Below are 23,125 nucleotides of genomic sequence, written 5' to 3'. Positions count from 1 at the left end.
TGGATTGTTGTAATGGTGGTGATTGTTATGTTGGTCAAACCATACAGTAATTAAAAACCCTAATGAGCCAATGTATTAAAAATTTTCATATTTTGTCGAAGAATATTTCCCTTTCCTCGCATGTAGTTCTCAATGATCACATATTCGATTTTCATAGTGTTGAGATTTCATATAGGAAACGAAATTATTGTACAGTGAATTTCAGAACATGTGTAGAGGTCGAGCATACTGTAATTTGATAAATGAAATTAGACTGTGATGACCATATGTTTAAAAATTAGATGCGGATACTGTCGTTCATTATTGTTTTTCGCTTTATTCTCGAATGTGGTTGTCCATACTCCGATTTAATGTTTTTAGTTGTTCTGAGGCCTATTTGTTATATACATAATGTATATTTCTATTTGTAGTTTAAATTATTCTGATGTGGTAAGTTGAATATTTTTTGTTATTGCATATATGATGGTGATGTTCATTTTTATAAGATATTTTGTTTATCATTTCCTAGTTGAGATAAAATTTAATCATTCCCCTCTTCAATTAACTTTATCATTTCTAAAATGAATTATGCGTATCAATTTTGAAAAGAAGCCCATTGATGTTGCTGGAAATATGAAACAAATTTTGAGCAATTTACCAAAAAACTTGTTGTAGGCACGCTACTTTTCACAAGCATAGATCCATGGATAGTAAATTCTGCAAGTTGATGCTGGTATTCAAGCGTGACGAAGACTTTATTATGGTGCAGATTCGATTCAGCCGTTTTCTAGTTTTAAGGAATTCCCTGAAATATTTGCGATATTTTAGCAGGCCATGGACAATTTTGTTAAGAGTGATACAAAATTGTTCATGGCCTGCTAAAATATCGTTGTCAATGAATCTGGTGTCATCATGTGACATTCTTTTATTTTTTTCACCAAAACAAATACAACGAAACCAATTGTCTAGAAAAAATCATGACTCACCCTCTGAAAACTCCCTTTCTAACAATATCAGAAATGTAGAAGTTTAATGAAAAAAAATTGTATTTTAACAACATATATTTATGCACGAAATTTCAGTTTAGAAGATATGCGGAGAAATTTTTTTAATTTTATCATTTGGGAGGATATATCTCCATTAATATTCAGTTTGGGATAGAGTTTATTGATCAAACTATACTTATTTTTCAGTATACTATCAACCCCAGAAAACGGTACGCATTTTTGACCCACCCTGTATATTCAGAATCAGGGAAAGAATTAAGACCTATCAAAAAATGAAAAAATATACCTATATGCTGTCCCATTTGAAAATGAAGTTGCATTAAATATATGGTCCACCCTGTATATATTTCAATTGGCGTAGTCATTGTGTTAAAATACATTCAATTTCGTAAATTTTTTTTTTTAATATTTTCATGTATGTCTACATCCAGAAACTCAGAAGATATTCCGATGAGAGTTTATACGTACCTACTCCAAGCGCCATACTTTTGTATGGCCAGTGTACAGGGTGGGCGAGATAGAGAAAAATGAATGTACCATTCATGTCGTCTTTTTTCGAGAAACTAATAATGCCATCAACTGCATTCCTCTATCTTCTTTTGTTTTTGAGTGATAGGCCAAAATTAAAATTTGGGCAATTTCAACTTTGGTCATTATCTCTGCTTCTGTTTGTGCTAGGATGTTTAAATGAAGACATTATACAGACACTTTTTTGATAGCAATTCAGTGGCGTACTATGGTTTTTCCTACAGGCTTATTTGCTGAGCTGAACATAAAGTTGTGTTTTTTCCTATGAAAACAGTAGTTTAAAATGACTAAGAAAGAATCATAATCACCGGGTGTTATGCATCCTAGTTAATTTGGTTCAAACTCTCCTTTTTAAATGCAGAATCGCCTCTGAAGTCTGTCGCAATCATTTACTAATACCTTGTACGAAAGCGTTCTGGGAAAAACAGGCTACCATACACCAGTCATTCGTTTTCAGCCTCATTTGATAATTTTTAATCATGATTTCTAATTATTTAGGAGTATAGAAACTCTTTTTACTTTTTTACTGAAAGAAACTCATGTATAACACCTGTATACAAATTTGCTTCTCCCCTATAGATAAAGAAGGTGTCTCAGAATGAGTAGTCAAACATTCTTGATCAAAACTATTAGGAAAGTTTAATTTTTTTTTTCGAGCAATGTTTATCCACTGCCTTTGGACGAATGAGGTTCAAGAAATATAATATTTATTTTCTCTGGAAATAATGCAGTTTAAGTGAGAATATTTGTAATTTTTTTTAAATCAGTGTCTAAGACGAGAACAGTGAAAATAGTATGGAAATTAAAAACTGATGCGTTTGAACCTGGGCGTAAATTGCACAACAACTTTTCTATATTTGTTTTTTAATTTTGAGGCAACATTTCGAAAATCTAATATCTTGGACTCAACTGGACTTTAAAATTTCCCATCATCGTACAGTAGGAAATTTGATCATATGATATTACTGAACGAATAAGTTGAGTGTGCTGTAGATCATTATTGAAAATGATACATAACCTAAGAGTGGTATAGGAGGAAGTTGAGTTATTTACAATGGCAACATAATTTGATCCTTGATAGTGTTTTTTATCGACCCATTCGTTATTATTATTGAATTCAGCTTTTTTTTGGGGACATCTACATAAATTCTAAGAGTAATTTGTGTTCCGAAGCCTTATTTGTCAAAATAGCAAAAACTCGAAGTGATCACGACATTATTTTCAATGTTGCATAGCCTCGAATATCTTGAACGTATACACCAAGATGAAGCGAAATATTTGAAAGGTTTATTTTCAACCGCCGTGTAATTCGAGAACCAAGTAAGATATTTGGGATCTGCGTTATGATATCTAATTATTTCGAAAAAAAGATCGGGGGTCCTCAAAATTTTTTTGTCTTATGCTTATAGATGATCTCTGCCAGCCTCGAATTATTTTCTCATTTCTGTAATGCGTAAGATGAATATTAAAAATTTTGCTGCTTTCCTTATATGGAAGGTGTGAATCTGATGAATTTTGCAAAACTACGTTCGTAAGCAACTTTAATTGAAATATTTATTTCTTTTTGAGTTGGTCAGGTTGAATCTGCATTAAAAAAAAGCAACGTCAAAAACTTTCGGAATACATTTATTCGAATCATATAATTCTACAATATCAATATTACAAATTTGAAACTCTGTAGTTCTCAAAATAAGAGTGATGGACGATGATATGTATAAATATTTGTGTTCAGGAGAGAAAGATCTATACTCTTTTACTACCCGAAAAAAGTCTTTGACAAATTTCAATACCGTATCGCCTGGAAATTTTTGAAATAGTGTACAAAATTTCAAAAAAACTAGATGACGACTAAATCAATTCTGACTAAAATGAAAAGTTTTCGTTAGGCTGGAAAACGAGCATCAACTTGCAAAATTTAACATCAATGGATCTGAACTTGTGAGCAGTAAAGTGTATGCTAAGGATAATCCCATTTTTTCACAATTTCTCAAAAATCGTTCTTCAAATTTCCACCAAAAGCTGTCCACAAAGAATGTAAGTAGGTTTCATTCAATAATTATATTTTCTTTCATTCTAATATAGGTGGTGATATTCGCGTTGAAATATGTTGGTTGAGGATATTTTTTGCCGATTTTAATTCGAATAAACCGAGTAAATGACTGTTAAACAAAAATATATGGTACTGACATTATATAAATTAATATACTTTACATTACTTTAGTTTTGTCGGTATTTGCTCGACAAAGCTGAAAGAATTTTTTAATTAACCACCCAATTGTATATTCAAGAAAGTAGTCGAACGTTTGAAATTCAATCTGGAAGGATTCTGCACTTTTTGGAACTTTTCAAGGTTTTCACTCCCAATCTCTGAAACAAAATCAATTAAAAAATTGAACTAACAGATTTGCTCCTGCATAAATTCTTGCACTAATTTATCAGTCGTCTGATATAGACTCCGAAACGTTACTATACATAAATATAATTTCAAAGTTATTTTTTTTCAGTTCATTGTCAGACAACAATTTTTTTTACTTGATTTGCTCCTGTCAAATTTGTGCAGGAATTTACGCAGGAGCGAATCGGTTATTTCAATTTTTTAATTGATTTTGTTCCGGAGATTGGGAATGAAAACCTTAAAAATGTTAATAATCGACGAGTACTGAAATCAAAAGAATCACGAAATCAGTCAATTTGACTCAAAAACTGATCAACCAGTCTCATAGACGAGTGAGATCCACTGAGTAGAGTTGGTGCACTTATATATGTATATAATATATGAGAACAGTTCACTGGAGAGAATCAACGTTGCACCATTGCATAAGACGCCAAAAAAAAAATGCTGAAAGTTCAGATCAGTTGCTGAAGGATATGGGTACATCGTGAGTTCTTGGTCATCTTACTCGAAAACCCAAAACGAGGACGAGGCAACTGGCAACAGACTCTTGTTTCCGTCCAAGAAAAATCCAAAGCATATTGAAGCGTCATAAACTACACACATACATAGTTGGCATGAACGAAATAAACATGATTTTGAATACCGCTTCCGACAGCAATTCTGTTGAACAACTAACGGCTGTTTTCAATAATACTATCTATTTATTGTTTCAGTTACTGAAGATATGCATGTGATTTCGTTTCTATGATCTATCTGTAGATAAATTTTGGATTAGTTACCAATGGTTACTAATCATCAGTAAGTGAAACGATGGATATATAGGTTTATTGAAAACGGCCGTAAATGGCACTAATTGCAAAATGGCGTATGCGTCGGTTTAAATGATAACAAGCGAAATTTATTCATATATTATAGAAGTTGCGAAACTGATCACATTCCAAAACTACATTTCAGGACGTCATTCATTGGAATATTTTTTTTGAGTTGGCTCTGTTCGCTTCGCATTGAGAGAAACAACGTCAAAAGTTGTGAGACTACATTTATTCGATTTATATTTCAACAAAATTGAACAGAATACATTATATACAGAATACAAATATAAAAAATAATCACAAAAGTTATTTACAAACAGTTGAATGAATTAAATTCAACTTAGCTCTCGATGTCAGACATAAGAGGAATATGAATTATCTCTTCTCTCCTCCATTCTTCGTATTTCAGCCAGTCTGAATCACCGGCTTCATCTTCTGCTTCTATTTTATATTCCCTCAGACTCTTGTAATTCACTAAACATCTCACAAAATTGCTAAGTTTATCCTTCTCCGTGAAGGTTTCAAGCTTGATTTTTGCTAACTTAAGCAATTTTTTTTTTTTTGATTTTGCATCAAGTTTAACTATATTTTTAGTGATTGGGACTGAAAGAAAAAATATTTTATTAATGATGAAAATGCTTCTTTTTCCTATCAGGATGGCGTTTAATTCGTATTACGACATATCTTTGTTGAAGGATGAAATAATATTATAATAAGATCCAATCAATATTTAGATTCACGAAAAATTAATGAACGCAGAAAATATTCAATTGTCACAAAATTTCTTTGAATATCTGAAAAAACTTCTACTTTCAATACAATAAAACTACCAAAATATACATACAAGAATTATGCGAAAGTGCAATGTATACTTACATTTCTTTTTCTTCTGTGTCTTCTTCTCCAATGGGAAGGTTACATTCTGTAAGTTTTCTGAAACCATTTTGTGAGGTTTGCTATCTTTCTTCGAATAAAACCACACAGGTTGACCGTTCTGCACCTACTGTACTACCAGAATAACAAGAAAATGGTCAACTTATAGTATAGTGAAGTTGTAGGGGTAATGATGAATAACCCCTGAAAATTCTGAGTAATCCTGTAGCAGGTAGAAAAAATTTTTTTGCTCAAATTCAACTCATTATTATGCTAAGTTTTATTATAATTTCGAATTTTTTTCATCAGAGAAAGATATGATACGTATAAAACAGCAAAACTATCCTGTATTAGATGTTGAAAAAGAATTGGTATGATTTAGAAGTTGGTGTATGCAGAAGAGAAGAATCAATTTCTAATATCAATTTGCCTACAACTTTCAAATTCCAAAATTTATGTATGAAAAAAAAAATTTGAAAACTTGCCTAATTCCTTCTTCATTTTCTAAAAAAGTTTTCGTTAGAATGCAAACACTAGTTTCGTTTCAGCAGATTCTGATTTGGAAGGGGATAGAAGCAGAAATTCGAAATAACCTCCACCATTCCTTATACAAGCACAAGCCCCCTTTCTGATTTCTTCAGTTGTTACTTTTCGCCTGAAATTTACTCTCTATCTTCTCGCTGCTTCTCTCCACAAGTTGTGGATAGTTTTGCTTTTTTCTTACGTATCTAATCTTTTTCAGATGAAAATAATATCTTCAACAGCGAAAAATTTATACTCTTCAGGCACCAAAAGCTAGAAATGACATTCAAAAACACAACCTTATTCGCTAGTGCCTGACGAACTTTTCTGAATTATACAAGAAAGGATACAACATTTAAAATAAAAATTGATTTAATTGAGGATTCTCCTAAAAAACAATAAAAACAGAAGATCTAAGTATTGTGCTTTGCTTTTGACCAACGCATTATTCTCTCGAAAAATTATCTCATGAAATCATTTACCATATTTAATCAGTATAAAAGGTTTTTCTGATCGCTATTTGGTACCACCCAGTTCCAAGAACATATACAGGGTGATTCATAACTATTGGGACAAAGGTTAAGGGCAGATTGTTTGGACCAAAGTATGGCGATAAGACCAAATATACGTCAATATTGCTGTGGAAAAAGATAGAGGGCGTTAAAGTTGAATTTTTTTTTCGTTTTTTGCTAATAATTTCACTGTATATTTTTTTCATCCGTTTTTGAGAAAAACACAATTGAACAGTTCAGAGCATCGGAAGGGGATTTGAAGTAACGATTTATTTATTTTATTCATTTATTTTGACGATGAAGCAAAATTAAAAATAATGTATCATAAAAAGAATAAACTTAAATTAAATGTTCTACGTGGCCTCCTCCGACCCCATGCCTTTTCTAATTCTTTTAATAAAGGACTTTCGAACTTCGAAGAAAATATTATTCTGTCCCCTCATAAAAAATTCAACTTTAACGCACTCTATCTTTTTTCACAGCAATATTTTATTGAGGTATATTTGGTCCTATCGACATATTTTGGTCCAAACAATCTGCCCTTAGCCTATGTCCCAATAGTTATGAATCACCCTGTATAATGTTCTTATTTCAATGGTTCCTTCTCAATTATATTGCGAAACGAAATCATAAGTCATTGCATGCGCTGTCATACTTTATCAAATCGGCAAATATTTTGTAATCTACTGGTATATAAATCTTGCTTAAATGTTAAAATATATCGATCATTAATCACCTTCATTATAGAATTCGTTGACCAAATAACTTTTTTTGAACTATAATGATGTTTTTTCTCGTTGTTTTGCTCTTATGTATAATTTTATTATATTATATTGTAGCTGCTTCAGAATTTTCAATGAAAAGAATACTTTCCATTGATTTTGAATTATGAATACTATTTCGGGCGAATGACGTTGTTTCTATGGACAAAGAATAAATAAATGGGGAAATTAATAACTGAATACCTCATGAATTATTTTCATTTTTCATAACATTGTCAACGAAATCGGCCTTATTTGATTTTCGATTAGACGTTATTCATGCATAAAAATGGGTTGGGACATAAGTTTGCGCAGCACTATTTTTTTACCTGCTACAGAATTACCCTAAATTTTCAAGAGGAAAGGGGATGATTACCCCTTCCATTCAGGTTCTGTCATACTTAAGCTCAATTCTTGTAGAACTAGCACCAGTTCTCTCGAGAAAGTTAGTTTTGTTTATAGTTATATTACCAGTTTTACTGAAAGAAAGAAGATGGTGTCATCACAAAAGTTATCCTCTACAGAGAAGAGAGAAAAACAAAAGAAAATGAAATGTAAGTTTTGAATGTACTTACGTATAATATATAATGATTTGAGAAGTTGTTTTAAATTCAATAAAGTTTTCGTACTTCTGAAATTTAATAGTTTGTGTAAATTATGTTCTTTCGTGCCTATGTGGAATATTTTATTATTTTATCATTGTGTTGTATGATTTCAAAAAATCTGCTTAACAATTATCTCAAATCTTCAAAGTTTGAAATCATACTGCTAGAAATAAGAAGGATTCCCGTCATTACTAAAAGTTTCTTTCTTTTTCAGTTCCAATAACAGAGTCCATTGTCAAATTAGATACTGATTCGAGAAAAAAACTTCTGAAACTATCTAAAAAAAAAATGAAATTCTTCTCTAAGAAGGATAAATTTGGCCTTTACATAAGGTGCACAATTCATTACAAGAATTTGAAAGAATTAGAAATTGAAACGGAGGAAGAATCAAATGATTCACAGTGGCAGTCCTACCAAGACTGGAGGAGAGAAGAGATACTGACTCCACTTATATCAGATATCCCAGATTAGCATAATGTTCATTTTTACTATGTTAGAAGTTTAATTTGCGACTTCAAAATATATATTTATTTTATTTTTATTAATTACATCAACAAAATTATGTATTTTTCAGTTTATTATCCCATTTTTGTTTTAGTTTCCTCTATTTATGTATTCGAATATTCATTTTATATGAATAAAATAAATATTCTGAGTGTTTTTGAATTATTTCTCCCAATGTAATGCAATCCTGACTAAAAAAAATTATCAATGTCAATGAAAGACTGAGGTATATGGTTCAAATATAGTTCTTAAGTAACATATTATATATGATTTTCGTTAGGAAAACTTAGTAATGCTTCATCTTCTCAAGGTAAGTTGCATAGTTTTCAATGATGTCTCACGCAGTAAAATACTGAGATGATGATATCGATTGAAAAGGAAATAACTATTAGAAAAACAAACAATAAGATATGAGATTTCGTGAGTCTTTAGCGTTTTTAACCACCACAATCAATATAAAGGTACTGAGAGAATTCAGAGACAAATGTTAATTCAGATGTTTCATATCAAAACATAAATAGGGTTGATTTTCCTCACACTTTTCGGATAAAATTCATGGTTAGCAAAAACAGTAATATTCCGAAATAACACGAACATCGCTTCCTGCCGAATTTAATTATTGTAAATATGTTCTTGGTGAAAATATCAAATTCCAACAAGAATAATTGCTGTATTGAAAATTTTGAAGTAAATTCCAATAAAATTCTCATTAATTACGGAAAGTTTTTGATCAAAAATGAGTTCATAAGACTGAGGAAATTAATAGGAATGCAGGATACTATTTAATTTTATTATTCACTCTGCAATAATGCCGACTCATTCTTTTCATGGCTTAAAATAAATGAATGAATATAAAAAACTTACAATATAACATAATGTGAAAATACGATACATAGATTCTGTACGCTTATTTTTATTAAGCATTCAGAAATGAAACTTTCATTGTCACCTTCATTATGACAAGGACATCGACTTAAGTTTTAATATGATGATATTATGTTATCATTTCCTTTATATTTCTCCTCTTCTTGTTAAAAAACTGTACATTAAAAACCAGATTTGTCGCCCATAGTCATTTAAATGTGAAGTAAAAGCTGTTTTATTGAAATTTTCAATATTATAACTGTCATATTTAGGTTTTTTCAATCTGTCACGTAAATATTGTTTTGTTTGGCCAACATCAAACTTGTTACAGTCAGGGCAGGTTATCTTCTATAGCACTCTCGATTCTAGGTTATAAGGTGTTTTAAATATTTAATTTCTTCTATCACCAATAAATCTAAATAAGAAGAAATACTATTTTTGTCTAATTCAAGCTTAAACTGTAGGTATCTTATAAAGGTAAGATCATTGAACGATCTGGAGAAATCACGGAAATAATTAGCACATGAAAGTAAAGTGGTTTCAGAGTACCTACTTTATACTTATAACGATTTTTTTAAGTGAATATGAAATAAATGAACATTGATATGTTTTCGTATTCTATTTGGATATATCCATTGATTTATTTCAAGTTCTGCTGAAATTAACGGGCCTTGCGAAAGCGTCAGGAAGGAAGCAGAATTGCTATTTGATATAGTTTGGAATATTGTAGTGATGAGCATCGTTATCTGCCTGTCTAAATTTAATCCGTTAAGTGCGTATAAATATAACTTCCGAGGTCTAAAGTCAGTAATATTAAGAAATCAAATTTATCTTCAGCGGCACGAAGGTAATGGAGATATCTGAACTGAAGTAAAATGTTTCTTTTAACATAATATATTTCAATTCAGTTCTTCTACCTACTATATCTATTTACCGTTTTGTTTAATCGAATTTATTTATACTCTAAAATGCCCTGTTAATTTCCGATAACTAATATTTCAGTATCAATCATACATATGTGATAACTCAGGAACAGCAAGACAAGAATGGAATTAAATCGACTGGAAAATTTTCGAATTATGGATTAATATATATAAATCTTTTATGTTAATTGAAAGGTTCTCAATTTTAAAGGGTTTCATCATTAAGTGGAATGAGCGAAATATAAAAAACAACACAAGGAGTATTAAATATGTTTGAAAGGTTTATTTTCGGCAAAACCATTATGGTGTTGAGGAAAAGTTATCTTCAGGATTATCTTCGATGTCAGGTAGAGCAATTGAATCAGTGTTATCTCTAGGAATCATAAAACCATTTAGGAGGTCAATGAGGACCTCCTGGAAGGCTTATTCAAAAAGCTAAGTTCATTATTTTCACATCAACGGTTCTTACCAAAATCATACTGTTCCAGGAAATGTTTATATACATGAATCTATTTCAGGAGTACCTTCGTGCTACAAAGGATTCATTGAATCGCTTTCCAAGATCAGTTTTTTCATAGCAAAAATTTCGATGTTTTTCTAAAGAAAGCATGAAGAACCAAATCGCGCCAAGGGTTTTTTATTATCAGGGATGTTGGTATCAATCCAGAACAGAATGATAACTTTGTATCTCTAAGAATTTTTGAAGGCTATCGTAAAGCGGAGAAACGGATAATGAAAATCCGAAAGAGAAAAAAGGGCGAATGCTTCATCCCAACTGACACCCCTTAGAAAAATTATTTAGAAAACTTTCACGACATAAAAATGCAGAAGGATTTAAAAAAGGTCAAAATTGTAGAACAAAAAGTAGGTACTCCAAAAAGAAGAAGAAAAGATGTGTAACGATTATGAAAGCGACAAATAAAGCAGCGACGGAATGTAGTGCGACAGCTCTTCCGAATATAATTGGAATAAAGACTTCGATATAAACGAATTAATCAATTTGATGTAAGCCTCGACAGCCTGGATATCCGAAATGTTGCACAAGAAATTCGAAATTTTGTTTGTTTCTTTGATCAACTTTTTCAGGTTTTATAATCAATAAACAGTGATGCGAATGCTTTTTTATGTACCCGTTGTTTTTTTAGTGGAATATTTAGTTTTATGTTGGCTCTTTACACGATCATAATAGGAGGATAAACTATATGAGATCCAAAACTATGACCTCTTGCCACAATGTTCAAAATTGGTAAAATGGTACAATACTTGTTAGTTTCATACTAAAAAAAAGAAGAAAAAAATAAAAAGTAAGTAAGTTATTTGAGAAAGTAAGTAAAAGTAACCCAATTTTTGCTAACCCATTCTACTCAGTAAAAATGTTTTTTATTCGCACAAGTTCTTGGTAGGTTCCTAATTTTATGGCAAAATGATGAGAGAGATGGAGATAGATGGAACCTACCAAGAACTTGTGAGAATAAAAAATATTTTGACTGAGTAGAATGGGTTAGCAAAAATCGGGTTACTTGAGGTTTTTATTTTTTTCTTACTTTTTTTCAGTATGAAACTAACAAGTATTGTACCATTTTACAATGCTGATTAAATGCGCCAACTTTTAATGGCATTTGCCAAGGCACTCTAGTACATTTTTTTTAAAGGAGGGCCTATCAAATTCGACAAATTTTGAAAATTTTAAATTCATAGTTTAACAAATAGTATTAATTCTGAGAAACTTGAGGCAGTTGTGTCATTATTTTTGACTGTGATTCTAGAAATGTTATTTAGGGTTACGATTCCAAAGCTTAAATGAACAAAAATAATAAAAATTAATCACAATAACCGAAAAATGGTTACACTCCGACCAAATTTTTAGTTTTTTTTTGAATGCCCATAATTTTCAAACTGCATGGGATTGATTTTTTTTTCTGATTTTTCTTATGATGGTTACAATCAATCCTGTCACCCCGTTTCAGCTTGACGTTGAGTTCTGGGACACCCTGTATACGGAATTGATTCGAAATGTACAAAAATTTGACCATGATATTAGGACAAGATCTATAATAATAGATATGTGGAGAATAGGGAAAACTGACACTTAAACAAAAAGTTATTCGAAAGTTTGTTCAAAGGAGCCAAATTATGAAAACTTTACTAAGCATTCCTATTATCACGAGATAGATGGAGATATTTGAAACCGATTAAGATGTACTTTTTCAGAAAACTCTCATTGAAACACCAAAATATTCTCCAATCCTCGGTGTACACAAACAAATATCTATTCACTCTTTCACTCTTAAGTTATACAAGAATGACACCAAAATATTCTCCAATCCTCGGTGTACACAAACAAATATCTATTCACTCTTTCACTCTTAAGTTATACAAGAATGACACCAGGGAGCGTATCGCGTATAATTGCAAAATGGCGAATGTGTCGGTTGAAATGATAGCTCACGAAATTTATATCTTGATTATTACTGTTTTGTACGAAAATACTCGAGGAGAGGAATTTTCATTTTGAATAACGCAATATTTCATGTTTAGTTGAGAAGTTTGTCAAGCAACCTCTACAAGGGGTAGATGGCAGTGGAGTTTATTCAAAGAGCAACCCTAATTTTCTGTGCATGATTTTGGCATTGATCGGTTTTATCAAACCTTTTATTATAATAGGAATAAAATACTTGATTATTCGATTCGAATTTTCACTTTTTTCATTTCTTTTGAGGTCAATGACTTATACTTCAGGAGTGATTTTTTGAAGAGTTATCGTAGGCATGCGCTTTTTGTAGGAAGTAATTTATAAATTGATCGAAATGAAAATCAGGTAAAAAAAATTAATGAACATCAATCAATCTACAAAAAAGGCATGTTCTTGATAACATTCGAACAACACCTATTACTCCTAAAGTTATTGAGTTCAAAATACATTCCGATGCGACAAATTTATGTATGCTTTTCGATGCTCCATGTTTTTCAGAAGAAGGATTAACAAAAACAATGATATTAGATCAAACTTAGATAGAGATATTTGTTGCATAAACAAATAAAACTTTGGGCAGCAGGTCATCTGGTTAGTACTATCTGATTTTAAACAATGTACGGTCTCTTCATCAAGAAACATGCGAATCGAAGCACATATTTTGGGCTGAATAAAAAAAAATGGATCAGGAGAAAACTCAGTGGGAGCATTTAAACTTGAATGAATCGCACCAATTTTAAATTATACTGCGATAGTATATTCTGTATTTTTTTCTGCTGTATTCACGATTCTAATAATTTGTCATTGTTTGCTTGTACAATCATTAATTTTGAGATCTCCCACCCACGGGTCAACATTATTTATTGTTCTTTTGAGTTAACAACAACGAAAAATTCACACTTTTCCGGCACAAAAAGCTAGAAATGACATTCGAAAACACAAATACCCTTAATCGCTCGTTCATTCATTCATTGCTGTATCCCGTTACCGGGAATAAATCTACAAAAAGAAGAAGAAAAAAAAAATTCGAACAGACTTGTAAATTCTTAGTGCTAGTTGCGACTGTGTGCCCTCCTGTGACTAAAGAGACCCAACCGTGACCTGCAGATCCTTCCACACTCAGGGCATGGATTGTCTCCAACCAGATCTGGCCGCCGCTGTATCCTTCTCGATTTTCCATTATAACTGTGGACCAAAGACCTCCACTGTGACCTGTCCAACGCTAGTTGTTCCCAGTTATGATTAGCATTAACTGACTTTAGGGATTGATGTAGTGCATCCTTAAACCGCTTATACTGGCCTCCTGGTTTCCGGGCTCCCTCAGTGAGTTCGCCGTATAGAGCTATTTTGGGGAGTCTTGTGTCTTGCATCCTCAGAATGTGGCCGCTCCATCTGAGTCGGGCCCTCGTTACTTGAGTCTCAATTGTTGTACAACTCGCGCGCTGCAAGACTTCTGCATTCGAAACTTTGTGGAACCATCTGATGTGCATTATCTGTCTTAGATGACGTTGCTGCGTCTGTTCAAGCTGTTTAATATGTCGCCTGTAGGGAGTCCAGCTTTCGCTTCCGTAAAGAAGCGTTGGGAGGACCACTGCTCTGTAAACAGCTGTCTTGGTATTCAGATTGAGGTCGTGATTTTGGAACACTCTGTCCTTCAGCTTCCAGAATGCCCGTGATGCCGAATTGATACGGTTGTGTATTTCCGTGTCAAGGTTAGCCCTAGTATTTATGAAGCTTCCCAAGTATTTGAACTGCTCGACCTGTTCTAGAGTTTCATTGTCCAGGCTGATATCTGTTTGAAGGCTTTCTGGCGGACTTACCAGGATTTTGGTCTTGTCAATATTGCTCGTAAACGATGCATGACGAACTTTTCTGAATTATACAGGAAAGGATACAACATTTAAAATAAAAATTGACCTGATTGAGGGTTTTCCTACAAAATAATAAAAACAGAAGAACTGCTTCAAAATTTTCAATTGAAAGAGAAATTTCTATTTGCTTTTAAACTGTGAAAACTATTTCGGGCGAATGACGTTGTTTCGATAAACGAAAAATGAATAAATGAGGAAATTGATATCTGAGTACTTCATGAATTTTTTTATTTTTCATAACATTGTCAAAGAAATCGGCCATATTTGTTCTCTAATAAGACGTTTTTTCATGAATAAAAAATGGGGTGGACATGAATTAGAACAAAACATTTTTTTACATGCTAAAGAATCACCTCAAATTTTCAAGGCGATAAGTACCCCTTCCATTCAGGTTCTCTAATACTTGAGCACATTTTTTGTACAACTAGTACCCAGTTGTCTCTAGGAAGTTTGTGCTGTTCATAGTGAATTGAGTTATAGTACCAGTTTTACAGAGAGAGAATATGGTTTCATCACAGATGGTGAAAAGTTTATCCTCTCCGATATGAGAGAAATACAAAAAAAAATTAAATGATAGTTTTGAATGTACCTTTCGTATAATATATACACCAATTTGAGAAGTTCTTCTTTGGGAAAATTTTTTCTCTTGCAGTTCTAATAACAAAATGTATTGTCAAACTAGATACGGATTCGAAAAAAATCTTCGAAGCTAGCTATAAGTGAGCTGAAAATCTTTCTATTATTTATATTATTTCTATGAAGAGTTTACTTATGTCTGATTTCGAAGATTAGGAATTTTCATTGTCACTGTGATAGTTTAATTTACATGCTGCTCCCGTTAAAATATACTCAGAAACACTTAAATAGGTCCTACTTCAACAGCCGGACAACTCAGATATCAATTCTTCCGATTACCATCTTTTTCGATCGAAGATGAAAAATGGCCTTATATACATTGGTTATTCGAAGAGTTGGACGTATGTGACTATAATGTTGAACAATATACTATATCCTTAGTACATAATTCTATGCAAAAGTTCACGGTGCTAAATAAATCATTCAAAATTTACAAAAAAATCCTTTGTGTAACTCATACAAGGCGTATCGGAAATCGCGAGCAATTATTTTAGGGATGATAAAACACCAAAAAATCTTTATATAATAAACGCATGTCGAAACCGATCATTGAACGTACTACACGTCAGTATCTTCAAATGGGCGAAGGTATCCAACGATAATCGATTTTTCTTACATAATTTACATAACCGAAATGAAAGAGACCAATATTGGGTATTATTTGATTTATGAATCTTTTTTGGGAATCACAAAGGGTAGTTTTCGTTTCGACAAAGTAACTCATCTCTCTTTTTTTCTCAGTTTTTTTTTTTAGATATTACGGATCAAAATAATACTTTTTTACTGTTGATATATCAACAAAAACTAAATTTTTCGTTTTTACGGCTTGTAGTTGAAGCTGTGTTTGTACTCTCGGATGAAGAACATACCCTCGAACATACCTATCTTCAAACTCAAAATTATTCGAAAACAGTTAATTTGTCAAGAATTCCTACCTTTTATGATGAATTTTGGATCAAAAGTTCCAAAAAAATAGCGTGTTGAACTCTTGAATGATTTACACCTACACATAGAGTAGCAGTGAAATTCGTGCAGGCATTCTTTAGGGAACGCATTATTTGAGTCTTATCAAGTAATATATATTCTCTTTTGTGTTGAAGGAACAGTCTATGAAATTGGTCCTGTGAATACAGCTTGTATTATTATAAATCGTGCTCAAGTGCGGCATATCTTCTCTGTGATTAACAGATTCTTTTTATATGCAGATAATCCATATTTTTTGCATATTTCCATATATCTCCTCTTCCTTTCGGAAAATTGTTGATTCAAAATGAAATTTTTGGCCCATAGTCATTTAATATGATGTAAAAGCTGTTTTATTGATATTTTCAATATAACCACTGTCATATTCTGTTTGTTTCAATCTGTCACGTAAATATTGTTTTGTTTGGCCAATATTAAACTTATTACAGTCAGCGCCATGTATCTTATCATCTCTTATATCACTCTCGATTCTAGGTTATAAAGAATTTTTAATTTTTGGATCAAAATTTCGTCACAAAATTGTAAAAAGCACACTCGACATTCAATTCCCTATGGCTTTATTCATTCTGTGAGAAAAACCAGGCAATTATGGAATCTTAAGGAATTAAGAGCAGTGCTGGAAGGAACATCTTATATAAGACTCACGTTGGATGTGAGCTCATTTATTCTTCTATTCACTTATTTTATTTCGAAATGCCCCCTACTTCATTTAAGTTCTTCGTATGAAACTTTTTGTTGCTTAGTTTCAATAATGTATTTTTCGAATTCCCAATTTCATTAGTTCATCGTTGTTATGGAATGAATTCATTTTATATAGGTATGACTACACGTAGCATTGAAAAGAAATTTAAAGAACATAAAAGAAATAGACCTCACTCAGCCTTAGGTTTACATCTGGAAAATACTAAACACGGAATCAACTATGATAATCTGAGGATACTACAGAGAGAAATAAAGATAAACATAATAGAACCAAATTTAAATTTCCCGCCTATAGATAATAAACCCGAACTTGACATCGAGAACAGGACATGATTATTAACTATACATTCCAAGTCAACACCACACGTTGCTGAAACTAATAAATAAAATATTGCAACCTTTGTTGATGAAACTTAATGAACCAGACCAATAGGAACAAAGAAAACATAATAAATGGAGTGCATTTTCATTCGTTTTTGTCTTCTATTTGACAGTAAGTTACATACTTTCAACCTTAACCTTAAATAATTCCATTCTTATATAGCCACACACAAGAATTTCTTCTGTGGCAAAATAAAATATATTAATTGTATATGTATTTTTGTACCTAATAAAAAATTTTCAATTTTTTTTTTATAGGAAGTGAGTTCAATATTAATATAAAGTAATATTATCGTTAAAATCGTGTACTTTCAGCTCGACTCATGATGGAATAATAATGTGCCGATTGCCTAAAAATAAGAAATACTTTGGAATAAAGTTGGCTATGGTTATCTATACAATTAGTGGTTAAATGAATGTTTATTCATGATAATGAATTTCAGCCTACGAGCCCTTATAATGAAAGACTGCGATAACGTACACTCCACCTGAATGCGACAATAGGTACCTATTCAAAAATAATATTACGAATCGTGAAACTTTTTTTTACAAAAGTAAAAAAAATGTTTATCAGAAGGGGAATTTATAATCAATCACCTTGTACATTAAGAGTAGTGAAAACAATAGATACAGCCATATATTTAGTATCTGTTATTGTGATAACTGTAAAATGTTTATTTCTTTGTATTTCTATCTATTTCTGGGAAGTAGAAAGTAACGATTTCAAGAGTGGTACAATAGAAAACCAATAGTCATTAGACAGATAAGTGAAATGGGCCTGTTCGAACGAATAGTGGAGAAGGGGTAATAGTCTTTATGAGGGTAGGTTTACTCAAAATATACTTGAAGATTTAGGTGGGGACAAAAGTATAAATGTGAAAATATTTTGTAAAGCTGCAGTTCTACTAACAGAAAGCTCACGATCGAGAGTTACGAAATTCGACAAGTTAACAATATAAATTTGTGACAAAGTTCATTCAACAATGGCTACATCTACTACTCCTTTTAGTACAATTCCCACCTACCCAGACAATTTCCCTTCGAAGGACCAGTGTGTGAGACCCTCTACAGTAAGTACAGCAGTAGCTTTTAATAATAAAGTATTGTAATGATTACTTTAAGCTATTTTGTGAATTATTTCTCATCTCATAATAATTGTTCCTATTTACATTAGATTTTTATAAGACAAGAAGTGAATTTTTTTCAAATACATTCTGGCAATACAGCTGGTTGTTGCAATCAATTTAGTCAATATTTGCTCGAAGAAAATTAATGACTACTCCATTGACGGGCTGATGCATTGATAATTTAATTACGGTTTCTCTTAACTTTCGTTTGTAAGATCTCTTTTCGTTTGGAATAAATCGCACAATTCATTCGAGATAATTTATCGAAAAACCACATAGGTTGAGGGGAAGTAATATCACAAGAATCTTCATTCAAATGCGGCATTATCTAGTTCTTAATTTACGCTTTCATTTTTGTACGAGAAGCCTTGATTTTTTTTAAATTGAAGCTATAGAACGTTTTGATATCACCCCGTTTCTGTTTTTCCAATTTAGTTGTTTTTTTTATAAGAGAAAAAGTTGAAATTTAGTGTCTACAAAACTACATATTTCGATAAAAATTTACATAAAAACTTCTTTATCCTCTCTTCGTCTCGAGATTTAATTTGAAACTAAAAAAGCAGGGCAGAAAACGTGGAATAAAAAATATCAGAATATTTCTGTAGAATTTCCATGTGAGTGCTGAAAATAAATGAGTAATTATATTCCTAAAATGATTTCATGAAATATGGTCGTTACCGACTTCTTACCGAAATTACCTAAGGACTAATATTTCGTAGAAATAATTCCCAAATACCAAGAGACAATAACAATAATGCTCCTTCGAAGAATTGCTCAATGATGCGTTCACTTCACGAATTTGGTTCTTGGTAGTACCTGAAGCAATTGAATGCAAAACTATCAGAAATGCATTTATTATTGATTTCCGAAATACTTTTTTCGAAGAAATGCCGTTAATTTTTTGACCCGTGCAACAACTCTATGATTTTTAAGCAATATACGATGAAGAATATTGTCATTCGCTGTCAATTATCGGAATAATCAAAAAACAATCAATTCATTCCTTACATTCATGAAAAATATTTTTCTATGTTTAGAGTTCTATAAGTGGAACTGCTGGAAGATAATTTGAGGAGTATCTTTACTTCATAAACAAGAAAACAAAGTCCTACACATGCAGTCAACAGTGAACTTTTAATACTATCCGGACATCCGGTGTATAGTTTGAAACCCTTCATATCTTCTAAAACATTTTATAGCTTTATCAACAAAGTACGTTAACACGATACATTTATACATAGATTCGAGTGAAAAGAATTAGTATTTCAAAAAAAAATTTGTCTTTAGGTAAGAAAATGAAAAAGAAGGCGTTGCATCAGCAGTTGTGGACCTTGGTGGGAAAAGTAGAGCAGCCGAAGGAGGAGAAATCTAATGGCAACGAAGAATCCACTGAGGCTACCTCTAAAAACCAGAGGGAAATTTATCATGTTGTTTGCGTTTCAGCAAAGGAATCATAAAAAACCAATAGACCATTAGATTGCATACAGCGATAAAACCGTTATTATCTTTTGTTTGAAGAAGAAGCTAAAATCAGCAGAAATTTGAGAATTTGTGATAAATTTTTCAAACTGTTTGTTAAAAATATTTTTTTTATAGAAATATACAATCAATTAAAACATCTCTGTTTCATTCAGTTTTACGGTTCCATAATTCCATGAAAAACATCCTGTAACTTTGTCAGTATTCACTTAATAAGAAGTCAAACTGCAGGTTCATACAAACTATCATTGCACATATTTGTGCCACAAAACTTCTCACTTTCCCTATTCAAATTCCTGATGGGGTTGCAACCCTCTCTATTGATAGTGGAAACAAGCTTTGTATCCCAGATTTTATGTCCCCCTGTCATCAAAATCGTCCTGTCTGAGTGTTTTCACATATTCTGATTCATTGTTTAGGGTGAACACTTTTAAATGTATTTCCCGAATGCTAAATTAATTCTCAATTCTAATATAATAAAAGCTTCACTTTCATTTTCAGCAATTTCCTTCACAATCACCCTGGTTTTCAAAATATTAAGAACTAGCGAAATATCTTAGGGAAGATATTATGCAGTTCAGTAAACAAGACAACTGAAAGATGAGAATAAATCGAATATTATATTTGGTTGCGCTAGTATAATCAATTTGAAAACAGAGGGTTCAATTATATTATTGAAAAATTTGAAGAGCGCGTCCAATATCTATATATGTATTCGAATAGAAAACCCGTTCCTATCGCAACGGAGGGAACTAAGTGCTATGAGTGAAGAAAAAAGGATCTAGGGACGCATGTTTTGAAAAGCAATTGTCATAAGATCGAGTGTCAAAAAGCTAATTCTAATTTGGACCTTCTGTAATTGATGTAATTCTTATAAAATAAAAGTAATGTATTCATCCTAATTATTGGATACATAGAGAATCGCTTATATCTAGTAAACGGCTCTTTTGCGGACCCATTTTATAGAATTTTTTTTACTTATTTTGAGGTCTATAATCATCTTCCAAAATATTGAAACTTTTTGCCTTAACACTCGGTATCGAAATTCGGAATAGTCACGGAACTCCTCTCAGTTTCATGTACATTTTGTAATCAGAGGAACAAAAATTTATGATTTCATTCATTGTTCTATTGATTCTGTCTCTTGATGGTCTAACTAGGAAGAGTATAATTATTGTTCTATCAACATTTGCATTTATTATAAAAATAGGACTTGTCGAAACTTTAATGAGCAATGAACTCAAATGTGACTGAATGAAAATGAGTTTCGCAGATACAGATTCTTGATGTTCAAAATCCTCAATATTGAGTTATTTGATTTAATGATATAAAAATTAAAAAATCTGCCGCGTTACAGGCCTTAGAAAAGTGTCATTTGTTTAATATCTCCAAAATTATCGATTGAAGTCATAATGTTGATAAGTATTTCTTATTGGTGATCAATTTTTAATTAGATTAATAAAATATTGGTTCCCGTTAGAAATTGGTATTCGTTGAAAACTGGAAACAAAATAAGGCATCTTATTCTGCATTCCTTCCTCATAAAAATTAGTGCGAAAAATGGCCAACAAGGCGTTTAAGTGTCAGTAGCCATAATTTTTGTGATCATCCTGAATATCATTTCGCTATAATATCCGAAGAGAACCTTAGAGCATCACAGGTGTCATGATTGAAATCCAAAAGTCGATACAAATCCAAAAATTGATAATTAATTGACTGTTTGAAAAAACGAAGATGATAGCTACTCTCCTTATAAACCACTGAAAATTAACTATTTGTGAAAATCTTTCGTAGTCCTCGGTATAATTTTGGTTGAGATTGAGAAAAATATGACCCTAAAAAGTAGTGACCGGGATTATATGAAGAAATTACTCTTTAAAAGAAATTATTTGGTGTTATGAAAAAGTAGATTCTTATAAATATTAGAGCTGAAACCACGAAAAAGGAATATTCGTCGTTTCAAAAAATTCGTGTCTAAGCGACAATTTTTGAGGTTATAAAACTGAAAAATCTCACAAAAAATTTGATCTTCCATTCAATCGAGTGAAAGATATAATTTTCTACTGATTTATTACGATTGTTTCAATCGTACCTACCTTATTAATGAAAATTTTAAATTATCTTTACATTTCTTCAGTTTTCCCTTCAGTAAAATTTCTTATCAATTATTAGTTGATGAAATTCTTTTTTATGCACATACTTGATGCAGTAATCATCTTGTCTTCTTGGATTGACTTATGAAAAAAAATCGGTGGATACAATTCAATTTTTGATTTATATGACGGAAGAAACAAGAAGTGCTGCAAATCCTTATCACGACTATATTTTAAATGTAGCTTTATTCATGAGGACCTTATTCTATATGATATTCTTCCTGTCTGAAATTAATTTACTTCGAATAACGGGCTTTGATATAAGAGTAAGGTTTGCTTTCAGAGATATTGAAATCGTACTGAACTATCTTCGTGTGAACTAAAAATGAAAAAACACACGATTTCTTCCAAATTTCTTCTCCAGCTTTGGATTTCCGATGGTAATGCAAAGAATTTTTTTATTAGAAGGAACCAACAATGAAATAAAGAAAAATTATTTTTTTCATTCGAGCAAAATAAACGAAATTGATGATGAAGAGCAGCAAAATGTATCTTCTGCAGAAATTTTATGAAGCAAAATGGCGTATGCGTCGGTTGAGATGATAACAAGTGAAATTTATATTTTCGGTGTTTTCTATCTTATTAATAAAATCGAGTAGATAAATTTTTAAATTAAAAATACGGAATGTCATATGTTTGATGGGGGAGTTTGTCATAAAAACTCTACGACGGTTATTTATGACACATCGTTTTGTCAGAAAGGAAACGCATGGAATAGCTCGAAGAGAATTGTAGTGCTGTTTTGGTTATTTCTGTATCAATATACATTGAGGGATTATATTAGTGACAACAGACATCGTCCACATATAGATGAATAGAAATAAATTAATATACAAGAAGCCCCAAGTTCTAGTGCCTATTAGACGTTTCTGGAGAACTGGACATATTTGAAATCTGAAAATTGGGATTATGATATTGTTCGAGATTCTCTACTGAGCTAAAATATTTTCGAAGCCTTAGCAATTTCAGGTAAACAGGAAGTGAAAAAAAATTTGTTCAAAATTTTTTTTTTCGTTTCTGATATTATTGAGTAT

At 31.6% G+C, this 23,125-nt stretch overlaps 1 long non-coding RNA gene across 1 annotated transcript; it reads left to right on the top strand.

Moving 5' to 3' along the window:
- Positions 1-224: 224 nt before the first annotated feature.
- Positions 225-8,413, top strand: LOC123322776. The gene is made up of 2 exons (XR_006539219.1): positions 225-429; positions 8,209-8,413. It is a non-coding gene; the product is annotated as an uncharacterized LOC123322776 (long non-coding RNA).
- Positions 8,414-23,125: the final 14,712 nt, after the last annotated feature.

The sequence above is a fragment of the Coccinella septempunctata genome, chromosome 1, assembly GCF_907165205.1.
Source record: "Coccinella septempunctata chromosome 1, icCocSept1.1, whole genome shotgun sequence".
NCBI classification, from domain to species: domain Eukaryota; kingdom Metazoa; phylum Arthropoda; class Insecta; order Coleoptera; family Coccinellidae; genus Coccinella; species Coccinella septempunctata.
The sequence above is the reverse complement of the archived record's forward strand: the minus strand, read 5'-3'. Positions and strand labels throughout refer to the sequence as shown.